Raw genomic sequence first — 19,133 nt, 5'->3', positions numbered from 1 at the left:
CGTCTTCTTCTCTGACCATAGGCTCCTGCAGGTAACATTGCAGGTCCCTCAGACCTCCCAGATGGGGTCAGGGGTCTGGAAATTAAACACCTCCTTACTCGATGACCCCTCCATAGCTGCAGCCTATAAGAGCAGGCTTGTTGAGTGGACCACTTTGCGTGACCTATTCAACTCCCCTATAGAGTGGTGGGAGATGGTCAAAATGAGAACTAAGGGTTATTTCATAGCAGCAGGCAAGAGGAAAGCAAAAGAAAGGAGAGCCAAATATAAATACCTGAATGCTGCCCTCCAGCGTCTGAGCCTGCTTCAGCTTCGGGGGTTCCCTGTAAGCGACGAGATAGCCCAGACCAAGCTAGATCTTTCAGTGCTTTGTAGGGAGGAACAACGAAAGGTCATGCACAATGCAAAAGTGCAAAAAATGGAGGAAGACGAAAAGTGTACTCGCTTCTTCTTCCAGAAAACGAGGGAGAAGCGGCACTTGATGTCCTCCATGCTCGACAGCAGGGGGAGGATAGTAGAGGATAGTGAGGGAGTGAAAAAAGTGGTAGAGAACTTCTATAGGGACCTGTATAACATCAAAGCTACAGATGACACCCTGATAGAGTGGTTCCTGAGCCAGTTGGAGCCTGACTCAGTGCGGGACGACGAGGAGGAGGAGAAGGACCCAGAACTCACGCTGGAGGAGCTCACCCAGGCGGTTAAGACCATGAACACCGGTAAGACGCCAGGTCCAGATGGCATCCCGGGTGAGTATTACCATCTTTTTTGGGACACGCTAAAAGTCCATTTAGCGGAGGTCTACAGAGCGGTCTACAGGGAGAAGCGGTTGGGCCCTTCTATGCGGGAGAGTGTAATTACTCTCCTTCATAAGAAAGGGGAAGTTAAAGATCTACGGAATTGGCGCCCAATCAGCCTCCTTTGCGTGGATTACAAGATACTAGCCAAAGCTCTGATGCTCCGGCTACAAGTACACCTCCCTTTGGTCATTGGCCCCGACCAGGCTTGTGGCGTCCCAGGGAGGTCCATCACGGATATTTTAATGTTAACAAGGGACATTCTGGCTTATTCTAGAGAACGGAACCATCCCCTCTGCCTGTTCAACCTTGACCAGGAGAAGGCGTTCGATAGGGTAAGCCATGAATATATGTACAAAGTGATGGACCAGATGAAATTCGCTCCTGGACTTAGGGGGTGGGTTAAAACCATCTATACAAACATTAGTACCCGAGTCTTGGTGAACAGGCACCTGACTGGTAAAATATCTATCCAGTCAGGGGTCAGACAGGGTTGCCCACTATCCCCACTGCTATATGTCGTGTGCATTGAACCCCTCCTGCAGGCAATTCGTAGGGATACCAATATAACTGGTTTCCAGCTGCCTGGATCCAACGGGGTCCAGGTCAAAACAACAGCATATATGGACAATGTGTCACTCATTTGCACCAACACATCGTCGGTACCTCGGATTAGTAATATCCTTGGGAAGTACTGCACGGCGACCGGGGCAGTGATTAATAAGTCCAAGAGCGAAGTCTACGTGTCTAAAAATTGGCAGGTAGATAGGGAACTGTCGGACATGTACCCTGTCAAAAAGGACAAAATCAAGATTCTGGGCCTCATTTTCGAGAACAATAGCTCGGGGGCCCAGAGCTGGACGGCGGCCATTAACCAGGTCCGTAAAAAGATTGGCGGATGGAGCACAAGATCCTTAACAATGACGGGTAGAGTATTAATAACCAAGTCTATACTGTTCCCCATCCTCTCTTATGTAGGAAAAATCTTTCCCCCAGACAGGACCACCAAAAAAGTGGTGGACCGCATTATCCACCGCTTTATCTGGGGCAGCAAGATGGAGAGGGTAAAACGAGCCACCCTGAGTAAAGCCGACAAGAAGGGAGGTAAGGGGGTCCCGGACGTTGTGCAGCTCACCCGAGTGCAGGGGCTCACGCAAACTATCAAGAACATCCAGGCCCTGGACAGGAAGGTATGTTACATGAATAGTTTCTATTTTGCCACCTGTCTCAGGGCCTTGGGCCTCTGCACTATTGATAACACCGTGCCGTACTCCTGGGACCCCCCATTGTATTATAGAACCTTAAGGGACACTATATATAAATTTGGCTTAGATAAAGCAAAATTGGCCTCCTGGGAATACAAGGCTGTAACTAAATATCTTGCCGGTTCCCAGGAAATTGAAAAAGTAGCTACTTTCTCCCTCACCCAAAGCCAAAAAATCTGGGAGAATGTGTCTCACAGCTGCCTCAGTAATGTCCAGAAGGATATAGCATGGAACACCGTCCACAGTGCACTCCCCACTCGAGCGTTCATGTTCAGGAGGGGACTAGCCCAAGTAGAAACATGCCCCTATGCAAAGTGCCGCAAGAGAGAAACACCAGCCCATATCTTCTGGGAGTGTGATGTGGCTGGCAGTGTCTGGCTCTCTGTCTCTGTCTTCCTAAACAGGTTTGCTGACACGGCCAAGATGACCGCTGAGACTGTGCTCTATGGGCCTGCGGGAGGAATCACTACCAGCACAGCTAAGTGCGTTTGGCGTGTCATCAATGTTGTCAAGCAGATCCTGTGGGAAGGCCGTAACGTCTGTGTCTATCACAAGCAGGAGCTAGACACTATCACCACGACCAGAAGGGCACAAACTCTTATCAAGGACTTTGTAATTCTGGACATCCGGACCCTCGGGAAGGACAAGGCCTGCGCGGAGTGGAGGATCGCCGGACTTCAGGACGTGAAGATGGAATAAAGGAAAAAACTGGAACCGCTAGCTCCTAGGAGCGGGACTACGGGGCACCGCTAAGCCTTTTATTTATTTTGTCATGCCAGCATTCCGCCCTTTTTAGCTGGCATGACCGTTTTTCAACGGTGCCCTGGTTTTATGTAGTCTTTTGTTTCAGTTTTATGGACTTTTATTTGATTTACGTTGAATGTTTTATTTGATTTTGTTTTGTTTTGTTTTATGTATCTTTAAGATTTTTAATGTAAACTATTAAAAGTTACATTTTAAGTGTTTTAAAATTTTAGAATTTTAACTCACTGTTTTATACACTGTCCCTTTTCCCCTGTCCCTGTTTTAGATCTAGTTTTATGTTCACTTTTGAACCTTTTAGAGAGCACTCCCCGGCCCTCACAAGCACTGTTTTTTTATAGATGGTTCTTTTTTTCCAGTCACTTTTAAAACAGCACAGGTTTTTTTCATGTTGATTTTAATCTGTGTCTGTTTTAACCATGTACAAAGCACAATTGTCTTGGTGTTTTTAAATGTATTTTAAATGCTTTTAAAACAAAATGTATGTCTGTATGCATGAATGTCATCTTTAAAAGAAATGTAAAATGAATGAAAAAAACGAATGGGTGTAAATGTAAAAAATGTAAAATCTCAATAAAAGAGTATTAATATCTGATACGTCCCCTATCAGGGGACCATATATTAAATTGATTTTTGGAATCGGGAGATGGAACAGGGGCTTGCTCCGTCCACTCCACGCATCGGCCCGGTATTGCAGTACCTCCGGGAACGGTGCACACCTTTCTCTAACGTTGGTCAAAGTCAGATCTGGATCTCTCCTGTGAGCATTTTGTCTACCCCTGCTGGAGGGAGAGTGCCAGTGTTCATGCAAGTTTTCCCGCCGTTTTACTTCTTTTTTTTTCTTTCTCTCTTTCTTTCTTTCTCTCTTTCTTTCTCTCTTTCTCTCTTTCTTTCTCTCTTTCTTTCTTGCTGTCTTTCTTTCTTTTATTCACATGTGGTGATGATGTAGACAGCAGCAGTTTGTTTCCTGGGAGCATGCAGCTAACCAGACAAGTGTGGTGGAACATGTCCCTATGCCAGGTCCTTCTTAGCCAGCCATATACTCTGGCTTCTCTACAGTTCGAATAAATCTTTCTAAGACTAAGGCTTAGAGGGTAGTGGCATTGCCCGCTCCCTCCGAGGGTCTGTGAGAGGTTTGTTCGGGTGAGGAGGAACAGAATTTTTTTTATTTTTGACTGGCTTTCTTCAGCTCGGCAACTTTTTGGAAGACTAATGCTCAGTCTGGTTTTGGCTTGCCCAATCCAGGCCGAGGGTCTTTCAAGATTTTGTTGACTGTTGAGAGCAGTTTTTTCTTTTTCAGGCGGTTCCCGTTTTTTTCTTTTTCAGGCGGTTCCGGCTTTTCCAGACGTTCCTGGAGTTAGAGAGAAGGAGGACCTACCATCCAGACGACCTTTGAGGACCCTTTGATGACCTAGACGACCTCATCCCCAGCCCTTGATTGTAATCGAGATCCAGACCGAGAGAGCAGCAGGCGCCCAGCAGAGGGCGCCATCTGGGAGGAGCAGAGGGCGGCCCCGGACCCCGAGGAGGCGTCACAGCCACGATTCTTCCTACGTGGTCTCGGTGCCAAGCAGCGCCCCCTACTCCGCCAGGGAAGGACACCGTTCACCTGGGGAGGGGGTCCCTCTTGCGAGGCGACCATCTCCTCAGGGACTAAAGTAATAGTTCCTTCAACTGCCCAGATTTGCTGCTTACGTTGTCTCTTTTCCGTAGAGAGAGACAACCCGGACGTCCAGAGGCTTCTCCCACCCCAATCGGAGGAGCCAGCTGAAGGATGGCGTTCCGGCCAACCCAGGAAACCAGGAGGCACAATGCGGTGCGCTTCACAAGAAACAAGCAAGATGAAACGGAACCAGGACTGACGAGACTGGAGTTCAGCCGGACCATTCTTCAGAGGGGTATGGGTTTTTCCCCTTCTGACTTGAATTGTTTGGTGAAATTGCCAGGGCTTAAGGAAGTGTTTGAGGTCAGTTTTAGGAACCCCCAAAAGTTACAAGAAATGTGGTCCTTTTGGGGGGAGAATAAATATCTTGCTCCATACAAAGAATTTTGTGTGGATGCACTGACAGACAGAGAAATGAAAGTTGTTACTGTCCAATTTTTCAATGAGGCTGTTAGCGACTATGATATTACAACATGGCTTAACCGCTATGGGAGGGTGTCATCAGAAGGGAGGAAAATTACAGACGAAGATGGGGTTTGGACAGGAGCCAGAAAGTGGCTGGTACGCCTTAATGTTGATCCATCGGGCATTGGAGGCGTCCGCCACATTCCAAACTCCATAGTGTTAGGGCCCAACAGAGGGCTGGTATTCTATAATGGGATGCCAAAACTCTGCAGGAAATGTGGGGAATTAGGACACCTGGCGGCCGCGTGTACTGTAGTCAAGTGCAGGAATTGCGGCGCCCCCCACGAGACCAGCCACTGCAGAGAAGAGAGGCAGTGCAATTTGTGTGGAAAGAAGGGGCACCTGTTTAAGGACTGCCCCTCTTCCTATGCCAACATGGCCAGAGCCAGCAAGGCAAACATGAACAAGCCTAGGCCTGAGCAGGAAGAGGGAGCAAGTAACAAAGATCAGTCCACATCACCACCAACAGTATCCAAGACCCAGACTCCAGCACCACCATCATCACCAGCACCCCCCTCACCCCCCCGCCCCCGAGACATGTCCCGTTTTACGAGGACCCCTTCCCCCAGCCCAGAGAGAGAGTACAACAGCCACTCCACTAGCTCCTCCAGTAGCTCCTCTGATGCAGAACACGAGGCAGGGAGGGAGCCCGGACCCAGCAGCGGCCCCCCCCTGAGTAGGGCCCTCTCAGCGCCAGCACTCCCCCTCGGCTCTCGTTATGACGCCATAAGGATTGAGTCCGTGGGGGAGGAAAGCGAAAGCGACAGTGAAAGTGAGAGTGAGAAGGAGGGGAAGGGAGTGAAGAACCAGCAGAGGGTGGGGAAAAGAAAGGGTAGAGACGAGGGGGGGAAAAGAAAGAAGATCAGGATCAAAGACAGCAAGTTGCAGGTGGCCCCCATAGATCCAAAACCAGCTAATGTCCACACAAAGTCCCCAGTCTTGCCCTCGCAGGCAGAGACGGAGGCGAGTGGGACGGCTACACTGCCGCCTAGTGGGCAGGTAGCAGCCAGCCAGGGCATCCCCAGCCAGCCTTCCCAGTCGTTGGCACAAACCCTAGCACACCTCGCAGAAGAGGTGTTCACTAATGCACCGAGGGAGAGGTCGGGGTCAACACCTTCCCTGACCAGCAGTACCTCTGTAGCAATGACCCTCTTCAAGCGAAGGGCCTCCCTTCAAAGCATCCTTGACCCCCTCCCTTGTATGGGCAAAACCAGGGGCCCCCTAGAGGTCCTCCTAGATACAGCACTGGAGGACATGGGAATACCCCTGGACGCGGTAAGCCAGAAGTCTGCTAACAGCTCCAATTCAACAGACGGTAACAGCCAAAGAATGCTGTCTGTCATAACCCCCCCCAGGACAAAGCTGACCCACACGTTCCGAGGGGCCCTGAGCAAGTTCCACCAGACTTACCTTGTGGGGAGTTGAATAGCCCCAACAACTCCACGTACTGTGCATATAAAGACGGTGCCTTCTTGGACGAGGCAGCAGTGAGTACCTTCTCAGGGGTGATGGGAGTTGCAAATAAGCCCAAGCCCCCTCGAAGCAAGCGTAGAGCTAAGAGTAGGAAGAGTGTCCCGACCTCCCAATCATAGTCGCTATGGGGTGGACGCAGCGACTCCTTTTCTTGTTAGCTACCCTGATGGCCCTGATATGTGTGTCTGTTAATGTCAGGAGCATCAGGGAGACACAAAAAAGATTTGATGTACTAAACTATCTAGCTAACTTGAAAGCAGATCTCATCTTTCTGCAGGAGTGTGGTATTTCGTCGAGCCCTGATTATAGGGACCTGAAGGAGAGTTGGACCCTGGGGGACTCCTTCTGGTCGGGCTCCAACATAGCCAGAGCCGACGGAGTAGGTATCCTGTTTAAAAACCCATTTATTACCTCCCGCAGCAGCAGGGAGGTAGAACCTGGTAGAATTCTGAGCGTGGATGTGACATACAACAACACTCCCCTCAGACTGGTCAATGTCTACGCACCCACTAACCAAAACGAAAGAGTTCAATTTTTTCCACAGCTGCGTCCACTCCTGCTGGGGAACGTACCCATCATCGTGTCAGGTGACTTCAATTGTGCTCTGAGGGACGTAGACCGGAGCAGGCCACGTAACGACGTGGAACGGTGCACACCTTTCTCTAACGTTGGTCAAAGTCAGATCTGGATCTCTCCTGTGAGCATTTTGTCTACCCCTGCTGGAGGGAGAGTGCCAGTGTTGATGCAAGTTTTCCCGCCGTTTTACTTCTTTTTTTTTCTTTCTCTCTTTCTTTCTTTCTCTCTTTCTTTCTCTCTTTCTCTCTTTCTTTCTCTCTTTCTTTCTTGCTGTCTTTCTTTCTTTTATTCACATGTGGTGATGATGTAGACAGCAGCAGGTTGTTTCCTGGGAGCATGCAGCTAACCAGACAAGTGTGGTGGAACATGTCCCTATGCCAGGACCTTCTTAGCAAGCCAGCCAGCCAGCGAGGCACAGTTGTAGTTACCCAAGGCACCTTGCACAGCATAGCAGCTTGGCATGACTATTTGTAAGACGCACTCCGCCAGTTTATGTTTTGTTTTTGGTGTTATGTGTGTGTTTTTGCTTTGTTTTGTTTCCTCCTGCTTAAATTGAACATTTCCCCTCTGGAAGCAGCAGCCCGTTTTTTGGGGTTCTGCTTGTGCTTGGAATTTTGCACCCACCTTTGAATCCCCCTGTGCCGTCCGGGCTGGGGGGCCCCGGGCAAGGGCCAAGTCGCCATCGCTTCTCGGCCTTTTGGCTAAGATCAAGTGTAGTATCTGTTCTTATCAGTTTAATATCTGATACGTCCCCTATCAGGGGACCATATATTAAATTGATTTTTGGAATCGGGAGATGGAACAGGGGCTTGCTCCGTCCACTCCACGCATCGGCCCGGTATTGCAGTACCTCCGGGAACGGTGCACACCTTTCTCTAACGTTGGTCAAAGTCAGATCTGGATCTCTCCTGTGAGCATTTTGTCTACCCCTGCTGGAGGGAGAGTGCCAGTGTTGATGCAAGTTTTCCCGCCGTTTTACTTCTTTTTTTTCTTTCTCTCTTTCTTTCTTTCTCTCTTTCTTTCTCTCTTTCTCTCTTTCTTTCTCTCTTTCTTTCTTGCTGTCTTTCTTTCTTTTATTCACATGTGGTGATGATGTAGACAGCAGCAGGTTGTTTCCTGGGAGCATGCAGCTAAACAGACAAGTGTGGTGGAACATGTCCCTATGCCAGGACCTTCTTAGCAAGCCAGCCAGCCAGCGAGGCACAGTTGTAGTTACCCAAGGCACCTTGCACAGCATAGCAGCTTGGCATGACTATTTGTAAGACGCACTCCGCCAGTTTATGTTTTGTTTTTGGTGTTATGTGTGTGTTTTTGCTTTGTTTTGTTTTCTCCTGCTTAAATTGAACATTTCCCCTCTGGAAGCAGCAGCCCGTTTTTTGGGGGTCTGCTTGTGCTTGGAATTTTGCACCCACCTTTGAATCCCCCTGTGCCGTCCGGGCTGGGGGGCCCCGGGCAAGGGCCAAGTCGCCATCGCTTCTCGGCCTTTTGGCTAAGATCAAGTGTAGTATCTGTTCTTATCAGTTTAATATCTGATACGTCCCCTATCAGGGGACCATATATTAAATTGATTTTTGGAATCGGGAGATGGAACAGGGGCTTGCTCCGTCCACTCCACGCATCGGCCCGGTATTGCAGTACCTCCGGGAACGGTGCACACCTTTCTCTAACGTTGGTCAAAGTCAGATCTGGATCTCTCCTGTGAGCATTTTGTCTACCCCTGCTGGAGGGAGAGTGCCAGTGTTGATGCAAGTTTTCCCGCCGTTTTACTTCTTTTTTTTCTTTCTCTCTTTCTTTCTTTCTCTTTCTTTCTCTCTTTCTTTCTTGCTGTCTTTCTTTCTTTTATTCACATGTGATGATGATGTAGACAGCAGCAGTTTGTTTCCTGGGAGCATGCAGCTAACCAGACAAGTGTGGTGGAACATGTCCCTATGCCAGGTCCTTCTTAGCCAGCCATATACTCTGGCTTCTCTTCAGTTCGAATAAATCTTTCTAAGACTAAGGCTTAGAGGGTAGTGGCATTGCCCGCTCCCTCCGAGGGTCTGTGAGAGGTTTGTTCGGGTGAGGAGGAACAGAATTTTTTTTATTTTTGACTGGCTTTCTTCAGCTCGGCAACTTTTTGGAAGACTAATGCTCAGTCTGGTTTTGGCTTGCCCAATCCAGGCCGAGGGTCTTTCAAGATTTTGTTGACTGTTGAGAGCAGTTTTTTCTTTTTCAGGCGGTTCCCGTTTTTTTCTTTTTCAGGCGGTTCCGGCTTTTCCAGACGTTCCTGGAGTTAGAGAGAAGGAGGACCTACCATCCAGACGACCTTTGAGGACCCTTTGATGACCTAGACGACCTCATCCCCAGCCCTTGATTGTAATCGAGATCCAGACCGAGAGAGCAGCAGGCGCCCAGCAGAGGGCGCCATCTGGGAGGAGCAGAGGGCGGCCCCGGACCCCGAGGAGGCGTCACAGCCACGATTCTTCCTACGTGGTCTCGGTGCCAAGCAGCGCCCCCTACTCCGCCAGGGAAGGACACCGTTCACCTGGGGAGGGGGTCCCTCTTGAGAGGCGACCATCTCCTCAGGGACTAAAGTAATAGTTCCTTCAACTGCCCAGATTTGCTGCTTACGTTGTCTCTTTTCCGTAGAGAGAGACAACCCGGACGTCCAGAGGCTTCTCCCACCCCAATCGGAGGAGCCAGCTGAAGGATGGCGTTCTGGCCAACCCAGGAAACCAGGAGGCACAATGCGGTGCGCTTCACAAGAAACAAGCAAGATGAAACGGAACCAGGACTGACGAGACTGGAGTTCAGCCGGACCATTCTTCAGAGGGGTATGGGTTTTTCCCCTTCTGACTTGAATTGTTTGGTGAAATTGCCAGGGCTTAAGGAAGTGTTTGAGGTCAGTTTTAGGAACCCCCAAAAGTTACAAGAAATGTGGTCCTTTTGGGGGGAGAATAAATATCTCGCTCCATACAAAGAATTTTGTGTGGATGCACTGACAGACAGAGAAATGAAAGTTGTTACTGTCCAATTTTTCAATGAGGCTGTTAGCGACTATGATATTACAACATGGCTTAACCGCTATGGGAGGGTGTCATCAGAAGGGAGGAAAATTACAGACGAAGATGGGGTTTGGACAGGAGCCAGAAAGTGGCTGGTACGCCTTAATGTTGATCCATCGGGCATTGGAGGCGTCCGCCACATTCCAAACTCCATAGTGTTAGGGCCCAACAGAGGGCTGGTATTCTATAATGGGATGCCAAAACTCTGCAGGAAATGTGGGGAATTAGGACACCTGACGGCCGCGTGTACTGTAGTCAAGTGCAGGAACTGCGGCGCCCCCCACGAGACCAGCCACTGCAGAGAAGAGAGGCAGTGCAATTTGTGTGGAAAGAAGGGGCACCTGTTTAAGGACTGCCCCTCTTCCTATGCCAACATGGCCAGAGCCAGCAAGGCAAACATGAACAAGCCTAGGCCTGAGCAGGAAGAGGGAGCAAGTAACAAAGATCAGTCCACATCACCACCAACAGAATCCAAGACCCAGACTCCAGCACCACCATCATCACCAGCACCCCCTCACCCCCCCGCCCCCGAGACATGTCCCGTTTTACGAGGACCCCTTCCCCCAGCCCAGAGAGAGAGTACAACAGCCACTCCACTAGCTCCTCCAGTAGCTCCTCTGATGCAGAACACGAGTCAGGGAGGGAGCCCGGACCCAGCAGCGGCCCCCCCCTGAGTAGGGCCCTCTCAGCGCCAGCACTCCCCCTCGGCTCTCGTTATGACGCCATAAGGATTGAGTCCGTGGGGGAGGAAAGCGAAAGCGACAGTGAAAGTGAGAGTGAGAAGGAGGGGAAGGGAGTGAAGAACCAGCAGAGGGTGGGGAAAAGAAAGGGTAGAGACGAGGGGGGGAATAGAAAGAAGATCAGGATCAAAGACAGCAAGTTGCAGGTGGCCCCCATAGATCCAAAACCAGCTAATGTCCACACAAAGTCCCCAGTCTTGCCCTCGCAGGCAGCGACGGAGGCGAGTGGGACGGCTACACTGCCGCCTAGTGGGCAGGTAGCAGCCAGCCAGGGCATCCCCAGCCAGCCTTCCCAGTCGTTGGCACAAACCCTAGCACACCTCGCAGAAGAGGTGTTCACTAATGCACCGAGGGAGAGGTCGGGGTCAACACCTTCCCTGACCAGCAGTACCTCGGTAGCAATGACCCTCTTCAAGCGAAGGGCCTCCCTTCAAAGCATCCTTGACCCCCTCCCTTGTATGGGCAAAACCAGGGGCCCCCTAGAGGTCCTCCTAGATACAGCACTGGAGGACATGGGAATACCCCTGGACGCGGTAAGCCAGAAGTCTGCTAACAGCTCCAATTCAACAGACGGTAACAGCCAAAGAATGCTGTCTGTCATAACCCCCCCCCAGGACAAAGCTGACCCACACGTTCCGAGGGGCCCTGAGCAAGTTCCACCAGACTTACCTTGTGGGGAGTTGAATAGCCCCAACAACTCCACGTACTGTGCATATAAAGACGGTGCCTTCTTGGACGAGGCAGCAGTGAGTACCTTCTCAGGGGTGATGGGAGTTGCAAATAAGCCCAAGCCCCCTCGAAGCAAGCGTAGAGCTAAGAGTAGGAAGAGTGTCCCGACCTCCCAATCATAGTCGCTATGGGGTGGACGCAGCGACTCCTTTTCTTGTTAGCTACCCTGATGGCCCTGATATGTGTGTCTGTTAATGTCAGGAGCATCAGGGAGACACAAAAAAGATTTGATGTACTAAACTATCTAGCTAACTTGAAAGCAGATCTCATCTTTCTGCAGGAGTGTGGTATTTCGTCGAGCCCTGATTATAGGGACCTGAAGGAGACTTGGACCCTGGGGGACTCCTTCTGGTCGGGCTCCAACATAGCCAGAGCCGACGGAGTAGGTATCCTGTTTAAAAACCCATTTATTACCTCCCGCAGCAGCAGGGAGGTAGAACCTGGTAGAATTCTGAGCGTGGATGTGACATACAACAACACTCCCCTCAGACTGGTCAATGTCTACGCACCCACTAACCAAAACGAAAGAGTTCAATTTTTTCCACAGCTGCGTCCACTCCTGCTGGGGAACGTACCCGTCATCGTGTCAGGTGACTTCAATTGTGCTCTGAGGGACGTAGACCGGAGCAGGCCACGCAACGACCGCTCTAGTAGAGTTTTGTCCTCCGTAATATCTGATTTCTCCCTGTGTGATGCAGGTAAGGACCTGGTGCCTCCCTTTACCTGGGTGAGCTCATCTGGGACCTCCTTCTCCCGTATAGATCTCGTCCTGCATACCAGCTCCCTTACGAAGACGGCAGTAGACACCCAGGCCGTCTTCTTCTCTGACCATAGGCTCCTGCAGGTAACATTGCAGGTCCCTCAGACCTCCCAGATGGGGTCAGGGGTTTGGAAATTAAACACCTCCTTACTCGATGACCCCTCCATAGCTGCAGCCTATAAGAGCAGGCTTGTTGAGTGGACCACTTTGCGTGACCTATTCAACTCCCCTATAGAGTGGTGGGAGATGGTCAAAATCAGAACTAAGGGTTATTTCATAGCAGCAGGCAAGAGGAAAGCAAAAGAAAGGAGGGCCAAATATAAACACCTGAATGCTGCCCTCCAGCATCTGAGCCTGCTTCAGCTTCGGGGGTTCCCTGTAAGCGACGAGATAGCCCAGACCAAGCTAGATCTTTCAGTGCTTTGTAGGGAGGAACAACGAAAGGTCATGCACAATGCAAAAGTGCAAAAAATGGAGGAAGACGAAAAGTGTACTCGCTTCTTCTTCCAGAAAACGAGGGAGAAGCGGCACTTGATGTCTCCATGCTCGACAGCAGGGGGAGGATAGTAGAGGATAGTGAGGGAGTGAAAAAAGTGGTAGAGAACTTCTATAGGGACCTATATAACATCAAAGCTACAGATGACACCCTGATAGAGTGGTTCCTGAGCCAGTTGGAGCCTGACTCAGTGCGGGACGACGAGGAGGAGGAGAAGGACCCAGAACTCACGCTGGAGGAGCTCACCCAGGCGGTTAAGACCATGAACACCGGTAAGACGCCAGGTCCAGATGGCATCCCGGGTGAGTATTACCATCTTTTTTGGGACATGCTAAAAGTCCATTTAGCGGAGGTCTACAGAGCGGTCTACAGGGAGAAGCGGTTGGGCCCTTCTATGCGGGAGAGTGTAATTACTCTCCTTCATAAGAAAGGGGAAGTTAAAGATCTACGGAATTGGCGCCCAATCAGCCTCCTTTGCGTGGATTACAAGATACTAGCCAAAGCTCTGATGCTCCGGCTACAAGTACACCTCCCTTTGGTCATTGGCCCCGACCAGGCTTGTGGCGTCCCAGGGAGGTCCATCACGGATATTTTAATGTTAACAAGGGACATTCTGGCTTATTCTAGAGAACGGAACCATCCCCTCTGCCTGTTCAACCTTGACCAGGAGAAGGCGTTCGATAGGGTAAGCCATGAATATATGTACAAAGTGATGGACCAGATGAAATTCGCTCCTGGACTTAGGGAGTGGGTTAAAACCATATATACAAACATTAGTACCCGAGTCTTGGTGAACAGGCACCTGACTGGTAAAATATCTATCCAGTCAGGGGTCAGACAGGGTTGCCCACTATCCCCACTGCTATATGTCGTGTGCATTGAACCCCTCCTGCAGGCAATTCGTAGGGATACCAATATAACTGGTTTCCAGCTGCCTGGATCCAACGGGGTCCAGGTCAAAACAACAGCATATATGGACGATGTGTCACTCATTTGCACCAACACATCGTCGGTACCTCGGATAAGTAATATCCTTGAGAAGTACTGCACGGCGACCGGGGCAGTGATTAATAAGTCCAAGAGCGAAGTCTACGTGTCTAAAAATTGGCAGGTAGATAGGGAACTGTCGGACATGTACTCTGTCAAAAAGGACAAAATCAAGATTCTGGGCCTCATTTTCGAGAACAATAGCTCGGGGGCCCAGAGCTGGACGGCGGCCATTAACCAGGTCCGTAAAAAGATTGGCGGATGGAGCACAAGATCCTTAACAATGACGGGTAGAGTATTAATAACCAAGTCTATACTGTTCCCCATCCTCTCTTATGTAGGAAAAATCTTTCCCCCAGACAGGACCACCAAAAAAGTGGTGGACCGCATTATCCACCGCTTTATCTGGGGCAGCAAGATGGAGAGGGTAAAGCGAGCCACCCTGAGTAAAGCCGACAAGAAGGGAGGTAAGGGGGTCCCGGACGTTGTGCAGCTCACCCGAGTGCAGGGGCTCACGCAAACTATCAAGAACATCCAGGCCCTGGACAGGAAGGTATGTTACATGAATCGTTTCTATTTTGCCACCTGTCTCAGGGCCTTGGGCCTCTGCACTATTGATAACACCGTGCCGTACTCCTGGGACCCCCCATTGTATTATAGAACCTTAAGGGACACTATATATAAATTGGGCTTAGATAAAGCAAAATTGGCCTCCTGGGAATACAAGGCTGTAACTAAATATCTTGCCGGTTCCCAGGAAATTGAAAAAGTAGCTACTTTCTCCCTCACCCAAAGCCAAAAAATCTGGGAGAATGTGTCTCACAGCTGCCTCAGTAATGTCCAGAAGGATATAGCATGGAACACCGTCCACAGTGCACTCCCCACTTGAGCGTTCATGTTCAGGAGGGGACTAGCCCAAGTAGAAACATGCCCCTATGCAAAGTGCCGCAAGAGAGAAACACCAGCCCATATCTTCTGGGAGTGTGATGTGGCTGGCAGTGTCTGGCTCTCTGTCTCTGTCTTCCTAAACAGGTTTGCTGACACGGCCAAGATGACCGCTGAGACTGTGCTCTATGGGCCTGCGGGAGGAATCGATACCAGCACAGCTAAGTGCGTTTGGCGTGTCATCAATGTTGTCAAGCAGATCCTGTGGGAAGGCCGTAACGTCTGTGTCTATCACAAGCAGGAGCTAGACACTATCACCACGACCAGAAGGGCACAAACTCTTATCAAGGACTTTGTAATTCTGGACATCCGGACCCTCGGGAAGGACAAGGCCTGCGCGGAGTGGAGGATCGCCGGACTTCAGGACGTGAAGATGGAATAAAGGAAAAAACTGGAACCGCTAGCTCCTAGGAGCGGGACTACGGGGCACCGCTAAGCCTTTTATTTATTTTGTCATGCCAGCATTCCGCCCTTTTTAGCTGGCATGACCGTTTTTTCAACGGTGCCCTGGTTTTATGTAGTCTTTTTGTTTCAGTTTTATGGACTTTTATTTGATTTACGTTGAATGTTTTATTTGATTTTGTTTTGTTTTGTTTTATGTATCTTTAAGATTTTTAATGTAAACTATTAAAAGTTACATTTTAAGTGTTTTAAAATTTTAGAATTTTAACTCACTGTTCTATACACTGTCCCTTTTCCCCTGTCCCTGTTTTAGATCTAGGTTTATGTTCACTTTTGAACTTTTTTAGAGAGCACTCCCCGGCCCTCACAAGCACTGGTTTTTTATAGATGGTTCTTTTTTTCCAGTCACTTTTAAAACAGCACAGGTTTTTTTCATGTTGATTTTAATCTGTGTCTGTTTTAACCATGTACAAAGCACAATTGTCTTGGTGTTTTTAAATGTATTTTAAATGCTTTTAAAACAAAATGTATGTCTGTATGCATGAATGTCATCTTTAAAAGAAATGTAAAATGAATGAAAAAACGAATGGGTGTAAATGTAAAAAATGTAAAATCTCAATAAAAGAGTATCTGTTCTTATCAGTTTAATATCTGATACGTCCCCTATCAGGGGACCATATATTAAATTGATTTTTGGAATCGGGAGATGGAACAGGGGCTTGCTCCGTCCACTCCACACATCGGCCCGGTATTGCAGTACCTCCGGGAACGGTGCACACCTTTCTCTAACGTTGGTCAAAGTCAGATCTGGATCTCTCCTGTGAGCATTTTGTCTACCCCTGCTGGAGGGAGAGTGCCAGTGTTGATGCAAGTTTTCCCGCCGTTTTACTTCTTTTTTTTTTCTTTCTCTCTTTCTTTCTTTCTCTCTTTCTTTCTCTCTTTCTCTCTTTCTTTCTCTCTTTCTTTCTTGCTGTCTTTCTTTCTTTTATTCACATGTGGTGATGATGTAGACAGCAGCAGGTTGTTTCCTGGGAGCATGCAGCTAACCAGACAAGTGTGGTGGAACATGTCCCTATGCCAGGACCTTCTTAGCAAGCCAGCCAGCCAGCGAGGCACAGTTGTACTTACCCAAGGCACCTTGCACAGCATAGCAGCTTGGCATGACTATTTGTAAAACGCACTCCGCCAGTTTATGTTTTGTTTTTGGTGTTATGTGTGTGTGTTTTTGCTTTGTTTTGTTTTCTCCTGCTTAAATTGCACATTTCCCCTCTGGAAGCAGCAGCCCGTGTTTTGGGGGTCTGCTTGTGCTTGAAATTTTGCACCCACCTTTGAATCCCCCTGTGCCGTCCGGGCTGGGGGGCCCCGGGCAAGGGCCAAGTCGCCATCGCTTCTCGGCCTTTTGGCTAAGATCAAGTGTAGTATCTGTTCTTATCTTAATATTAAATTGTTCTTATCTTAATATTAAATTGATTTTTGGAATCGGGAGATGGAACAGGGGCTTGCTCCGTCCACTCCACGCATCGGCCCGGTATTGCAGTACCTCCGGGAACGGTGCACACCTTTCTCTAACGTTGGTCAAAGTCAGATCTGGATCTCTCCTGTGAGCATTTTGTCTACCCCTGCTGGAGGGAGAGTGCCAGTGTTGATGCAAGTTTTCCCGCCGTTTTACTTCTTTTTTTTTCTTTCTCTCTTTCTTTCTTTCTTTTTCTTTCTCTCTTTCTTTCTTGCTGTCTTTCTTTCTTTTATTCACATGTGGTGATGATGTAGACAGCAGCAGTTTGTTTCCTGGGAGCATGCAGCTAACCAGACAAGTGTGGTGGAACATGTCCCTATGCCAGGTCCTTCTTAGCCAGCCATATACTCTGGCTTCTCTTCAGTTCGAATAAATCTTACTAAGACTAAGGTTTAGAGGGTAGTGGCATTGCCCGCTCCCTCCGAGGGTCTGTGAGAGGTTTGTTCGGGTGAGGAGGAACAGAATTTTTTTTATTTTTGACTGGCTTTCTTCAGCTCGGCAACTTTTTGGAAGACTAATGCTCAGTCTGGTTTTGGCTTGCCCAATCCAGGCCGAGGGTCTTTCAAGATTTTGTTGACTGTTGAGAGCAGTTTTTTCTTTTTCAGGCGGTTCCCGTTTTTTTCTTTTTCAGGCGGTTCCGGCTTTTCCAGACGTTCCTGGAGTTAGAGAGAAGGAGGACCTACCATCCAGACGACCTTTGAGGACCCTTTGATGACCTAGACGACCTCATCCCCAGCCCTTGATTGTAATCGAGATCCAGACCGAGAGAGCAGCAGGCGCCCAGCAGAGGGCGCCATCTGGGAGGAGCAGAGGGCGGCCCCGGACCCCGAGGAGGCGTCACAGCCACGATTCTTCCTACGTGGTCTCGGTGCCAAGCAGCGCCCCCTACTCCGCCAGGGAAGGACACCGTTCACCTGGGGAGGGGGTCCCTCTTGCGAGGCGACCATCTCCTCAGGGACTAAAGTAATAGTTCCTTCAACTGCCCAGATTTGCTGCTTACGTTGTCTCTTTTCCGTAGAGAGAGACAACCCGGACGTCCAGAGGCTTCTCCCACCCCAATCGGAGGAGCCAGCTGAAGGATGGCGTTCCGGCCAACCCAGGAAACCAGGAGGCACAATGCGGTGCGCTTCACAAGAAACAAGCAAGATGAAACGGAACCAGGACTGACGAGACTGGAGTTCAGCCGGACCATTCTTCAGAGGGGTATGGGTTTTTCCCCTTCTGACTTGAATTGTTTGGTGAAATTGCCAGGGCTTAAGGAAGTGTTTGAGGTCAGTTTTAGGAACCCCCAAAAGTTACAAGAAATGTGGTCCTTTTGGGGGGAGAATAAATATCTCGCTCCATACAAAGAATTTTGTGTGGATGCACTGACAGACAGAGAAATGAAAGTTGTTACTGTCCAATTTTTCAATGAGGCTGTTAGCGACTATGATATTACAACATGGCTTAACCGCTATGGGAGGGTGTCATCAGAAGGGAGGAAAATTACAGATGAAGATGGGGTTTGGACAGGAGCCAGAAAGTGGCTGGTACGCCTTAATGTTGATCCATCGGGCATTGGAGGCGTCCGCCACATTCCAAACTCCATAGTGTTAGGGCCCAACAGAGGGCTGGTATTCTATAATGGGATGCCAAAACTCTGCAGGAAATGTGGGGAATTAGGACACCTGGCGGCCGCGTGTACTGTAGTCAAGTGCAGGAACTGCGGCGCCCCCCACGAGACCAGCCACTGCAGAGAAGAGAGGCAGTGCAATTTGTGTGGAAAGAAGGGGCACCTGTTTAAGGACTGCCCCTCTTCCTATGCCAACATGGCCAGAGCCAGCAAGGCAAACATGAACAAGCCTAGGCCTGAGCAGGAAGAGGGAGCAAGTAACAAAGATCAGTCCACATCACCACCAACAGTATCCAAGACCCAGACTTCAGCACCACCATCATCACCAGCACCCCCTCACCCCCCCGCCCCCGAGACATGTCCCGTTTTACGAGGACCCCTTCCCCCAGCCCAGAGAGAGAGTACAACAGCCACTCCACTAGCTCCTCCAGTAGCTCCTCTGATGCAGAACACGAGTCAGGGAGGGAGCCCGGACCCAGCAGCGGCCCCCCCCTGAGTAGGGCCCTCTCAGCGCCAGCACTCCCCCTCGGCTCTCGTTATGACGCCATAAGGATTGAGTCCGTGGGGGAGGAAAGCAAAAGCGACAGTGAAAGTGAGAGTGAGAAGGAGGGGAAGGGAGTGAAGAACCAGCAGAGGGTGGGGAAAAGAAAGGGTAGAGACGAGGGGGGGAAAAGAAAGAAGATCAGGATCAAAGACAGCAAGTTGCAGGTGGCCCCCATAGATCCAAAACCAGCTAATGTCCACACAAAGTCCCCAGTCTTGCCCTCGCAGGCAGAGACGGAGGCGAGTGGGACGGCTACACTGCCGCCTAGTGGGCAGGTAGCAGCCAGCCAGGGCATCCCCAGCCAGCCTTCCCAGTCGTTGGCACAAACCCTAGCACACCTCGCAGAAGAGGTGTTCACTAATG

General features: G+C 49.8%; 2 non-coding genes and 3 pseudogenes across 2 annotated transcripts; all 5 read left to right on the top strand.

The window, feature by feature from the left end:
• The first annotated feature begins 3,388 nt into the window (after window positions 1-3,388).
• Window positions 3,389-3,543, top strand: LOC131738692 (U2 spliceosomal RNA; annotated as a pseudogene).
• Window positions 3,544-7,679: 4,136 nt separating this feature from the next.
• Window positions 7,680-7,870, top strand: LOC131739088 (U2 spliceosomal RNA). Its single transcript, XR_009330255.1, has one exon. It is a non-coding gene; the product is annotated as a U2 spliceosomal RNA (small nuclear RNA).
• Window positions 7,871-8,467: 597 nt separating this feature from the next.
• On the top strand, window positions 8,468-8,658 carry LOC131739087 (U2 spliceosomal RNA). The gene has a single exon (XR_009330254.1). It is a non-coding gene; the product is annotated as a U2 spliceosomal RNA (small nuclear RNA).
• A 7,055-nt stretch (window positions 8,659-15,713) lies between these two features.
• On the top strand, window positions 15,714-15,883 carry LOC131738452 (U2 spliceosomal RNA; annotated as a pseudogene).
• Window positions 15,884-16,484: 601 nt separating this feature from the next.
• On the top strand, window positions 16,485-16,663 carry LOC131738377 (U2 spliceosomal RNA; annotated as a pseudogene).
• Window positions 16,664-19,133: the final 2,470 nt, after the last annotated feature.

This window comes from Acipenser ruthenus, chromosome 10 (genome assembly GCF_902713425.1).
Source record: "Acipenser ruthenus chromosome 10, fAciRut3.2 maternal haplotype, whole genome shotgun sequence".
NCBI classification, from domain to species: Eukaryota; Metazoa; Chordata; class Actinopteri; order Acipenseriformes; family Acipenseridae; genus Acipenser; species Acipenser ruthenus.
Note: the sequence above shows the minus strand (reverse complement) of the source record. Positions and strands in the feature narration are given on the sequence as shown.